The following is a 12,712-nucleotide window of genomic DNA, read 5'->3' as shown; positions in this document are numbered from 1 at the left end:
TTTACATTGCATTAGGTATTAATAAGTAATTAGGGATGATTTAAGTATATGAGAGGATATGCCTAGGTTATGTGCAAATACTGCACTGTTTTATATCCGGGGACTTGTGCACCTGAGGATTTTGGTATCCTTGGGGGTGCTGGAATGAATCCCTGACAGTTAGAAAGGGTGTGTATACCCACACATATGTATCCATGTGCATACATGCGACTTTAAGCTAGAATTAGGGTCCAGTTTAACCAGTGTATCTTCTCTCTAGGCTGTACTTTTGCATCTATGTTGCTGGTGATGTCCGTACATGTGAGCATATTCGCATACTTATGAAGACTGCAGATGGACAGGTTATGGCATACTCTGATAAAGCACCATGTCATCTAACTTAGAACTAGCACAATAGCACCAAAGCCACCTGGATGTCTTCACCATTCCATGCCTCAGCCTCCCTCACTCCCACTACCTATCAGGGTAAACCACTACCCTGACAGCTGTAATCATCCTTTTTGTAATTATTTGTTATGATTCCCCAAACTGTGTTGTTATTTCCTCAAAGGAATCATCTGGCACAGAGCTGTACACTTACAAGTCTCTGAAGTGTTTGTTGAATAAGTGAATGAATGAATGAAGAATAAATGAAGCAGGTTCATCAGTATATCGCTGTCAGAAGCAGTGGTTCTCACTAAGTGTTGTTTGTGTAAATGCATTGTTTTACTTTTTAAAAACTATTCATTGAGTGCCTTCCATGTGTCAGACACTCTGCTGAGTGTACATACATAAATACATACTGTGCACTGTAATAAGAATTGCAGCTTCTAAAAATATTAAGATCACGCTACGCAGGAGCTAATGCAGTTTTCTCCTCAGTGCATTGAAAAATCTATTAGTTAAGAAGGCAGCTATATTTCAGGAAATTAAACCACTGTAACAGTCCAGTTCACAAGTCAGCACTCCCAGTGCTTTGAAATGCTCCGTTTCCTAACATAAAGTACTGAGGGATGTTCAGGCAGTCTATAAATGCTCCAGTGACCAATCCCCTCAAGCTTCGCCAAGCTAAATAGAGGATGCTTCTTGCTGGGCAACGAGAGAGGCAGGGCTTTTGTGGCACTGAGATGAGGAGGGATGTGTCTGTAGATTGACGTTTACATTCCCTTGGTGCACTTTGCCTTTGTTATCATTCGGGAATTACTGAAGTTTGTAGAAGATGGTTTCTCAGTAGACCTGAATAATGTGCATTTTAGGTGCGAGCCGGCTAATCTTTTTTTGGGCTAGCGTTGTGTGCTCTGAATAAATGTGCATTGATGCTTATGGGAGATTGCTGTCACTGACAAAGACCAGTTTCGAGGCTCTCACAAGGTGTCCTTCTAAGTTACTAATGTAAGAAGACACGAAATCCGTAATTCAGTTCTCCTGTTGATGCTGCTTACTAAGAGTTTTGCTGTAGCTGTCATGGAGCTGCCTGTATTGAAACAGGACTTCTAAATTTAAAAAGAAGTGCAGCCAAGAAGCCTTCTTGGCCTCACTGTCATGAACTACCTATGAGATATAGAGATAGCTAAGGAACTCCTGATGTTACATCAACACTTTTATTACTATTTGAGAAAGGTCTTCTCTTCCTATAAACCAACCCAGTGTCAGTTTCAGAGAGGCATTTAAGCTTGGGGCTATCTTACGACTTGTTTTTGAACAGTAAGTTGGTTGTTGATACAGTGTAAATGATTCAGCCAAGAAGATTTTGAGAAATAACGTTTCTGTGTCTCCTAACTTGGTGTTTCTTAGAGTGTAATCTATGGATGCCTGCCTTCGAGTTACCCAGGGTGCTGGTTTAAAAAAACCACAGATTTCTAGGCCCTACCACAGATCTAATGAATCTCTCTCAGTAGGATCCTGGGAATCTCCATTTTCACCAGGCTTCCTCCAAGCTTCTGATGCCTCTCAGCTGCCTTCTGTTAATCTTTCCTTTATAAATCATTAGAGTATATTCCAAAAATATAGATAAGATCATCTCTCTTAGCTGATGAAACCTTTTTGCTTTTCCCACTGTCTCTGGGATATTATCCAGTGCTCTTTTGCATGGCAGATGGTCTTGGTTCTCTCTGGCATTTGACCCTGTCCTGCCTTTTCATATCCATCTCAATCATTTTCAACTCTTAAGTTTTTTCATTAAGTGTATCAGACCAGTTATTTCACACACAAACACACACATGCACACATGTTTATATCTTTGTGCCTTCATTCACCTATGATGCTTTTCTCCCAGTATTTGAGAATCTCAATTTTCACCTCATTTTTCAAGACCAAATGTAAGGTTTATTTTCTCTGGATATCTATGATTGTTGCCCCTCCTTTTTTTTAATCACTTCTCATTAATTGTCCTTCTACTGGACCACTGCTGTACATATTTCAAACCAGCCAAGGGCTGAAAACACTAGGGAAAAAAAACCAGATGGTTGCATCTATGTTGAACACGTACAGACTTTTTTCTTTTCATTGCCGAAACAATATAACTGCATAATTTTTTCATCTTATTAGGTGTTATAAGTAACCTAGAGATGATTTAAAGTATACAGGAGGATGTTCATAGGTTATATGCAACCATGGCACCATTTTATATCAGAGACTTGAGCATCTTTGGATTTTGATATCCAAGAGGGGTTCTGTAACCAATAGCCCACAGACTCCAAGAATGGTGGTATTTCAACTTTATCACAGTCCAGTTCATACCATTCTGTAATTATGGATGTGGTAGCCGGTTTCCAAGATGGCACCCAGTAATTCCCACCTCCTAGCATTTATTCAGTCATGTGTGTAGTCCCTTCCCACACTGCATCAGCTTACCTGTGTAACGGATAAGACATTGCAGGAATGACGCCATGTTGCTTCTGAAGCCAAGTCTTCAAGATAACCTTGCTTTCGCCCTGCTGTCTTTTGGACCACTCGCTTTGGGGGAAGCCAGCCAGCATGTTGTAAAGACACTCAGGCAGCCTTCTGGAGTGGTCCATGTGGCAAAAACCTGAGCCTCCTTGTTGACAGCTGGCATCAACTCTCAGGCACATATGTGGGAGCCAGCGCAGAATTAGATCTTGCAGCCCAGAGCTAGTATTCAGATGACTGCAACCTCATGAGGAATTCTAAGAACCACCCAGTGAATACACAGCCAGATTCCTGACACACAGAAGCCATTTGAGTTAATAAATAACTGTTGCTGTGTTAGGCTGCTGCATTTTGAGGTAACTTTGTGTGCAGTCATGGATGCTGAATATCCACTAGACCATAGACTCCTTGAGAGTATCAGCCATGTTTCTGTCATCATGGACCTGGTTCCTCACTCTCTTCAGTACTTGCTGCCCCATATTAAGGTGTTCCATAAATGTTCCTTTAAATGATCTCAACTGAACTAAACAGGGGTTCCCCTGTGCTTCCAAGGGTGACTAGTCACAAATGCAGATGACTCTTTTTGTTGCTGTTTGAGACAGAGTCTGGCTTTGTTGCCCAAGCTGGAGTGCCGTGGCTCGATCGTGGAGATCGTTCAAGCGATTCTCCAGCCTCAGCCTACCGAGTAGCTGGGATTACAGGCACCCACCACTACAACCAGTTAATTTTTGTGTTTTTAATAGAGACAGGGTTTCACCATGTTGGCCAGGCTGGTCTTGAACTCCTGACTTTAGGTGATCTGCCCACCTTGGCCTCCCAAAGTGCTGGGATTATAGGTGTGCACAGCAAATGCCTTTAATAAATGTGAATATTATCTTTTGCACTAATGATCATCAGTCATAATATCAACAGTTAACAATAGCTAATGCTTATATATAGCACCAGAATTCTCACAATCCTATGGAGTACGTGCTGCAAATAGCCTCATTTTACAGATGAAAACTGAGGTACATAGAGGTTTAACTACCTGCTCAGAATAACCCACACAGTGAATGATGGAGCCAGGATTCAAACCCAGACAGTCTCCAGATTGTGTGTTGTTGACCATTTTATTTTATTTTTATTTATTTTTTTGAGACAAGTTCTCACTCTGTCACCCAGGCTGGAGGGCAGTGGCGCAGTCTCGGCTCACTGCAACCTCCACCTCCCGGTCTCGCGTGATTATCCTGCCTTAGCCTCCCAAGTAGCTGGAATTACAGGCATGCACCACTATGCCTGGTTAATTTTTGCATTTTTAGTATCAATGGGGTTGTACCATGTTGGTCAGACGGGTCTCGAACTCCTGACCTCTAGTGATCCACCCACCTTGGCCTCCCAAAGTGCTGACATTACAGGCCAGTATCATTAACCATTTTAAACACTCAAATTGAGCCCTTATTTGGCAAGCACTGTGCTAGGTTACTTGGTTCTCCTACCTCATTGAACGCTTCTCCAAACCTCGTGCAACATCTATTATTTTTTTCTAGTTTATGGGTGGGGAGATTGAGACTTAGCAAAGTGACCTCGCCACGCTGTTTGTGCTGGAGTCAGGATCTGGAATTGGGCCAGCCAGACTCCAAAGCTCATTTCACAGTCTTCTTCCAAGGCACCCACCAATGTCTCTGTCCCAGCATCTCGAGCCCCGCCCCACTTCCATTCCTTAACAATGATACTCTGAACATATAGGTTGGTTGCCAAGACAACCACTCAGAAACAACATGAAAGGCAAATGGCTTTTCACACGTTCTGCAGCCGGGATGACTTCTTTTTTTTTAATTTTTAAACATATGTCAAGGTGATTTGTAGTCTACAGCAAAATATTAATATGGATAAGAAATCTACTTCGAGCAAAAAATATTTTCACTATGGTAGAGGAGAGCTTACAGATTACAAATATAGTAGTGCCTTAGGAAGGAAGCAGGACATGCGACTTTTATTCTTTTTACAGGTGAGAAAATTAAGTCCTGCAGAAGTTTGGAAGGCAGGAATGCCCAGCTTTGCAGACATGGTACCTAGTTGTCTGAAAAACTGCTTAGAGAATAAAGATGTGTCTGGATCGAGGCAGAGTCTCAGTCCTGATCCTTTAGTAAATCAGAAGAGTGAAGAGCACATCTGAATAGGCCAGGGTCACTGGCAAAGGAGGGGAAGAGAGAAACACATCATTCCAGAGTAGAGTATCTACGGCTGGGGGAATGAAGGTTGAGTTAAGGAAAAGGAACCTCAAACTTTGAGTACTAAGATAGTAATATACAACCTTAGGCTTGTTAGGAGGGGTTTAAATAGGTTAGCCCATGTAAAGGTCTTGCCACAATGCCTGACACCCAGTGTGGTCTGGGTATATTTATTTTCTTCTCTTCCTCCCTTCCTTCTTTTCTTTCTCTCTTTCTCTTTCTCTCATTCTCTTTTCTTTCTCCTCCCCCTTTCTCTTTTTCTCTCTTCCTATCTCTTCCTTTCCTTCCCCTTCTTTCGTCCCTTCTCCTTTTCTTTTCTTTTTTTTTTTTCCTTTGAGACGGAGTTTCGCTCTTGTTACTTAGGCTGGAGTGCAATGGCGCGATCTCTGCTCACCGCAGCCTCCACCTCCTGGGTTCAGGCAATTCTCCTGTCTCAGCCTCCTGAGTAGCTGGGATTACAGGCACGCACCACCATGCCCAGCTAATTTTTTGTATTTTTAGTAGAGACGGGTTTCACCATGTTGACCAGGATGGTCTCGATCTCTTGACCTTGTGATCCACCCACCTCGGCCTCCCAAAGTGCTGGGATTACAGGCTTGAGCCACCGTGCCCGGCCTCCTTTTCTTTTTTTGAGACAAAGTCTTGCTCTTGTGCTTCAGGCTGGAGTGCAGTGGCACACAATCTCAGCTCACTGCAACATCCACCTCCCAGGTTCAAGTGAGTCTCCTGCCTCAGCCTTGGAGTAGTAGAGATTACAGGCATCCACCACCACACCTGGCTAATTTTTGTATTTCGAGTAGATACAGGGTTTTGCCATGTTGGCCATGCTTGTCTCGAACTCCTGACCTCAGGTGATCCGCCTGCCTCGGCCTCTCAAAGTGTTGGGATTACAGGCATGAGCCACACACCTGGCCCATGCTAGGCATATTTTCTATTGTTTCCTTTACTGAGGTATCTCAGTAATTCCTGGAAATCCATATCTTGAAGAAGTTTGCATCATTTCTTGACAAACCAGCCTCCTTTTCTCTCTCTTATCTATCAAAGGTCAGAAATGTGTGGTCACCCTTGAGACATGGCTTTCCTCTGTCCCATGTGTTGTGGGAAGTCACCTTTAGAGGTGTGTCCACTGTCCAGCCCTCTGCCTCCATCCTCATACTGCTAGTCTGGTCAACTTTTCTATGGACCACCTGGCATCAGATGTACCCTAGAATCGTTTGCTCCACCTCATAGATGCTCCCCTTTGGGTCTACCTGGTAATTGGCAGCTTCATCAGAAAGGCAAATTTCCCTTTGAGAGCATCCCCCACTCCTCACTTTACATAAAACCCTTAAAACCTGGGGTTGCCTGTGCTCCCTTTAGATAAGTGAATTAGGTGCCAATCTTGGGCGTGACTGCATTTTTGCTGATTGAAGTTTAAACCATGCTGCTTAGAATTATTAACAGCCAATGCAAGGCTAATAATCTGCCCACTAAAATAAACTAACTCTCATTTTTATTATCATTTTAATTACATGAACCCTTTGGCATGTTTATAATGATGAAGAACATGGTAGGATATTGCTCTGTCAGGTGTTGTCTTCTGTACAGGACACTCTCAGGTCAATCTGCGGGGTGCCCTCCTGGTTTCCTCAGCCTTCTTTCGAAGGTGTTCTCTCCATTGACCCCATGATGTAAAAAGTCCCTGGTTGGACTGAAGATTGTTGTGTCGTGGAAATGAGATTAATACCAGTGGGCAGAGCATCAAGAGACGGCCCCACAGGTTGCATGGCTGATCACTTCCTCCTCCTCAAATCCAGAGTGTGCTGTCCAGTTTTAGACATCTCCCAGAGCGGGGGACTCTGCCTTTTCCAGATTTCAGCCTGTGCTTTCGTTATTATTTTTTTTATATAAAAACATAGGACAAGGTGAAAAGTGACTTATTACCCCTGACAAAACCATCTGCATTCTTGACTTCCCCTTTACTTTCTTTGTTTTTTATTTATATTTATTTTTCGAGATGGACTTTTGCTCTGTTGCTCAGGCTCGAGTGCAGTGATGCAATCTCGGCTCACTGCAACCTCCACCTCCCGGGTTTAAGTGATTCTCCTGCCTTAGTCTCCTGAGTAGCTGGGATTCCAGGCGCTTGCCAACACACCCAGCTAATTTTTTTTTTTTTTTTTTTTTTGTATTTTTAGTAGAGACAAGGTTTCATCATGTAGCCAGGATGGTCTCGATCTCCTGACCTTGTGATCCACCCACCTCAGCCTCCCAAAGTGCTGGGATTACAGGCATGAGCCACGGGCACCCGGCCTATTTTCAAAGATACTTAAATTTGCTGTTTTTATCCTGCCTCAAATCCTGAGTCATCTGAACTTTGGTACTGCTGACAGGCATTCACCTAGACAGGAGAAGTGGGCTTAGCGGAGACCTGTTGCTTGCCCAGCATGAGGGCAGATGCTATGCATCCTCCTGTGAATACTGTAACATGGTAGATCTCCATTTTCCAGATGAGAAAACTAAAACTCAAGGCGGTGTGTGTTACCTGAGATCACACAGCTCATTAACAGTGGAACCAGTTCTGTAGCCCAGGCTTCGAGGCTCAACAAACTGTTCCTCTTCATTCTACTTTATTGACCCTGGATTTTAGCAGTCATGAACACTTCTGCTCCTAGGTGAGGAAAATATCAGAGGAAAATGAACGCAGGCCTGGTTGACTCCATGGTCATGCACATTCATTAAACCCTCTTTGAACAATTACTGTGTTGTTACTACAGTAAAAAAGACATTGTCCCTGCCTCAAGGAGTTTCAGTCAAGTGCAGGAGAGGGGCATGGAAAATTGAACCCAGCAGGATAGCATGCTGTGCTAGAGGAAGGGAAACAGCTTACTTCTTGCTTTGGGAGCCCCTGATCCAGCCTGGAGCAGTGGGGGTGGTGGTGGCTGGGAGGCAGCGATTTCTAAGTTGAGACTTGGAGGAGGAGGAGAGAGTGGACAGAGGTGGGGGAAGGGTATGCTAGATGTCAGCCATCTCTAAGAGGGTGAGCCATTTGTAATAAATGTACATGCTTCTTATCACACATTCTTTTTCCCCAAATTTCTTAATTTTCCACCTTTTCCTGGGGCTTTCTTTCTGAATACACACTCATCCCAATGCCTCCTTTATGACTAATGGAACACTTGGACTTAACTGATTATGTATTAAGTTGGGGACTTGGAGCAACATTCAGGACTGGACTCATGTTGAGATTAATTTATTCCCCTGGTCTTCCTGTTTTGCAGTGTATCTGAGTGCCTCACATGTGTGTTAAAATAAAACGGAGACTCAGGGCAATCTAATTAGACATCACTCTGGTGTTCAGTCTTCACCCAGCTCTCCTGCTTTGATGGTAACCAAAATAGATGAATAAGTTAATCAAAGGTCTGATTAAATAGCACAGCTTCGCAGCATCGACTGATGATTGCCAAGCTTCAGTTCAGCCAGACAGTTAGAGGAGAGAGGAAACTGAGCTGAGGTCCACAGGCCAGGGCTTTCATGGGGAAGATGTTGATAAAGCACACGGGAGGGAATTCCTCACTGAGTCCTCGGATCTTACGGTGATGTCACGTCGGGAAGCTCACTCCAAAGGAAGAAGAATGTAGTTTGGGGAAAGAATGCAAACCTTCCCCTGGAAAATTCTGACTCTTGGAGCTTTGCGTCTTGCTTGCCGTGGGATCGTAGACAAATCTCCTGCCTTCCTATGCCTACATGCCATCCATCCATCCATCTGTTCCAGATACGTGTTTTTGTACCTATTACAGACAAGGCATTGTGCTTTGATCTTGTTGTTTATTTAATTTGTGCTTGTGTTTGCAGTATGACTCTGCTGGTTCTGTGGGGTTTTTCTGTCTAGATCCTGTCTTGCCCTAACCCTCACTTTATGCTCCGTGAGGCTGATGCGTAAAGCATCTCTAATCTTACTTTCGCCCTGGCTTCTGTTTGGGTTGACTGGAGGGCTGCCCTCCCAGGAGGCTGGTAGGCAGGAGGAGAGGGAGGTTGAGATGTGTTTTCTTGTTCCTGGCTTATGGATTGCCACAGGTGGGCTGTGTCCCTCTGCTGAATGTCACTGCTTCAGCCAGGTGGCCTTACTCATACAGCGATTATCTCTGAATTCCAGAATCTGCTGGCCTGGTCCCTTCTGGCCTTGGGGTAGTAACAGCACCGAGTACTCTTCTCCTCCTCGAGTAACTGCACATTTCTTGTTACTGCCCCTAATTCTGCATACATTTAGATTTAAAAGTCCTTTTAATAAAGCTTCCTTAGATTCCCCAGGAGAGTGTGCTGTTTCCACCCACACCCTGCCTGATAGGATGAAGTAAGTGTAGCAGCATGGATGGAGCTGGAGGCTGTTATCCCCAGCGAACTGACTCAGAAGCAGAACATCAAGTATCACATATTCTCACTTAGAGGTTGAGCACAATAGGCACAGGTGGATACAAAGTTGGAAGTAGGAGACACTGAGGTTTCCAAAGGAAGGGAGGGGGAGAGCTGGGGGGGGGTGAAAAATTACCTGCTGGATACAGTGTTCAACATTCAGGTTAGATCCTGTTGATCGAATTTTACCCAGTGCATTTAATTTGTCCTTGTGTTAACAGTATGATTCTGCTGGTTGTGTAAGGATTTTCCTTCTAGAAAGGAGGAAATAGGAGGAAGGAAAGAAGGAAAGGTAGAAGGCCATTCTCCGCCATTATTACACAATATACTCATGTAACAAATACACGTGTGTACCCTCTGCATCTAAAATTAAAAAATTAAAAAAAGAAGTTATGACCTTTTAAATGGCAGAAAAGCTGAGCAAACCTGTCCAAGGTGACATGGCGATTCATTGATGATACTAGAATCTAAACCCAGGCCTGTCTGACTCCACAACACAGGTTTTTTTTGCTCTCCTCCATCACAGAGACCCTTGCCTTCAGCATGAAGCACTGAAAGAGGCATTGATATCTAATACTTGGAATAAAGTAGAGGGATCAGGAAGAAGGGTGGGAGCTTATTACTGTGTATATTTTGTGTACCAGGCCCTTGAGTCCTTTAATATCTTTTAATTTTTATACCACTGTGTGAAGTAGTCATCATCTCTATTTATCCACCTTTTAAAAATGAGCAGCTATGGCCGGGCATGGTGGCTCACATCCATAATCCCAGCACTTGAGGCCAAGACGGGCAGATCATGAGATTAGGAGTTCGAGACAAGCCTGTCCAATATGGTAAAATCCCATCTCTATTAAAAATACAAAAATTAGCCAGGCGTGGCGGCGTGCGCCTGTAGTCCCAGCTACTCTAGAGGCTGAGGCAGAAGAATCACTTGAACTCCGGGAGGCAGAGGTTACAGTGAGCTGAGATCGCCCCACTGCACTCCAGCCTGGGCAATCAGAGCGAGACTCCATCACACACACACACACACACACACACACACACACACAGAGCAAGTGCTACTAAAAGAAAAATTAGCCAGGCACAGTGGCTCACGCATGTAATCCCAGCACATTGGGAGACTGAGGCAGGTGGATCACAAGGTCAGTAATTCAAGACAAGTCTGACTACATGGTGAAACTTCATCTCTACTAAAAATTCAAAAATTAGCGGGACATGGTGGTGCATGCCTGTAATCCCAGCTACTCAGGAGGCTAAGGCAGTAAACTTGCTTGAACCTGAGAGGCAGAGGTTGTAGTGAGCCAAGATTGCGCCATCGCACTCCAGCCTGGGCGACACAGCGAGATTCCATCTCAAAAAGAATGAAAAAAGAGAAAAGAAGAACTAAGCAACCACATTTCTTTTTTCCAAACATCATGATCTGGTGATGGTGGGAACACAGGAACACAGGAGGCCGATTTAGGGAAGCTATGAGACAGCTTCCCCATGCTAACTCAGGAGACTCATTCCAACTCTGAAACCCACTCCATTTTACAGGTAAAGAAACTGAGGCTTAGAGAGATCAAATGCTTTGTGTGGGGCTAGAGCCCACATTTGAACTCCTGTCTTTTTCCCATTCTCCATGATACTTGGGTGCAAGGTGACAGGGACTCAGACATACAGTTAAGGATTCTTTTTCTTGAAACTGATGCATGGTGTAATAGTTCAGTACATCAGTGTTTTTTTTGTTTTTGTTTTTTTTCCTGGTCAAAATTCTGCTTATCTGAGCCAAGGACCATTGCAAAACTAAGAATACAGAGTAACTAAACAATATTGTCAAATAAACCGTGAAGATGACAGCGTTGTATGGAGTGGGTTCCAGAGATGGAATGGGTCACCTGAGTTAGCACGGGGTCTCATAACTTTCCTAAATCAGCTTTCTGCGCACCTGTTTCCCACCATCACCAGATCATGATGTGTCTGACAAGAAAACATGTAATTGCTTGTGTCTTTCTTTTACAAGCTGTTTCTCATTTTTAAAAGTTGGAAAGCATAGATCAGTTAAATATACATATATGTGTATATATACACCTAAATGTGTGTATGTGTGTGTAAATATATATGAGGGGGGGAGAGAGATTCTCATCCACAAACAATTACTATTAGTCATTTGATGTCTTGCTGCTATTTTTTCTTTCTCTGCATAAATTTGGGTGAATGTGTTTCATTTGATTACACATAGTTGTTTCTAAGTAAAAGCAATTTTAAAGCTTGCTTTTTCCCCCTTTCAACATCATACGCAGGTTTTTAGAAATTGTATCTTAATCTACATTGTTTTAAACAATTACATAGTATGCAATCAGACAAAAAGAGTATCATGTTTGAATTAATTGTTCCATTTTGGGGCTTTTTGATTGGCTACTCTTTGGTAACATGTTGATAAACATCTTTGGGAATAAAACTATGGTGTGTTTTTTTTATTTTAAATATGCATTTTTTTAAGGACATATCCTCAATATGGTATTGTAGGAACAAAGGAGATGAATATTTTTTGGAATCCTGATAAGGTGGCCATATTCCCCATTTAAAGGGTTCTATTAGAAGTGTTACTCTCAGGCCAGGCACAGTGGCTCAAGCCTGTAATCCCAGCACTTTGGGAGGTTGAGGCAGGTAGATCACGAGGTCAAGAGATCGAGACCATCCTGGTCAACATGGTGAAACCCCGTCTCTACTAAAAATACAAAAAATTAGCTGGGCATGGTGGCGCGTGCCTGTAATCCCAGCTACTCAGGAGGCTGAGGTGGGAGAATTGCCTGAACCCAGGAGGCGGAGGTTGCAGTGAGCCGAGATCGTGCCATTGCACTCCAGACTGGGTAACAAGAGCGAAACTCCGTATCAAAAAAAAAAAAAAAAAAAGAAGTGTTACTCTCTTGAAAATAAGAAGTGTGCTTTGGCTCACAGGGAAACTCCCCACAGCAGTTAGGTTGGGGCCTCTGCTCATGATATCTTCATAAGTGACTGTGCATATGTGAGAGCTTTCATGAATGACACTGGTGCTTTTATTTTTATCCTTGCCTTTGGACACACAATGGCACCCGTGTGTGTGCCTCTCTGATGACTGCGCTTTTGCAAGCCATTGATTGTTCCATTACGTTATGTGAGGATCACAATTTCAGTGCTCCTTGGGTGGTTCATTTCTGTCCTATATGTGTGTCCTCTGTTGCTGTCAGGTAAAGAGTGTTGGGTTGATTATGACTAGGTCTTCC

The 12,712-nt window shown here is 43.4% G+C and overlaps 1 protein-coding gene across 10 annotated transcripts in view; it reads left to right on the top strand.

The window, feature by feature from the left end:
- The window catches only part of LARGE1 (LARGE xylosyl- and glucuronyltransferase 1), a 635,729-nt gene that overhangs the window by 327,794 nt on the left and 295,223 nt on the right, over window positions 1–12,712 (top strand). The gene's annotated exons all lie outside the window — the stretch shown is intronic.

This window comes from Callithrix jacchus, chromosome 1, assembly GCF_049354715.1.
Source record: "Callithrix jacchus isolate 240 chromosome 1, calJac240_pri, whole genome shotgun sequence".
Classification (NCBI taxonomy): domain Eukaryota; kingdom Metazoa; phylum Chordata; class Mammalia; order Primates; family Cebidae; genus Callithrix; species Callithrix jacchus.
This window is presented reverse-complemented; position numbering and strand designations above follow the sequence as displayed.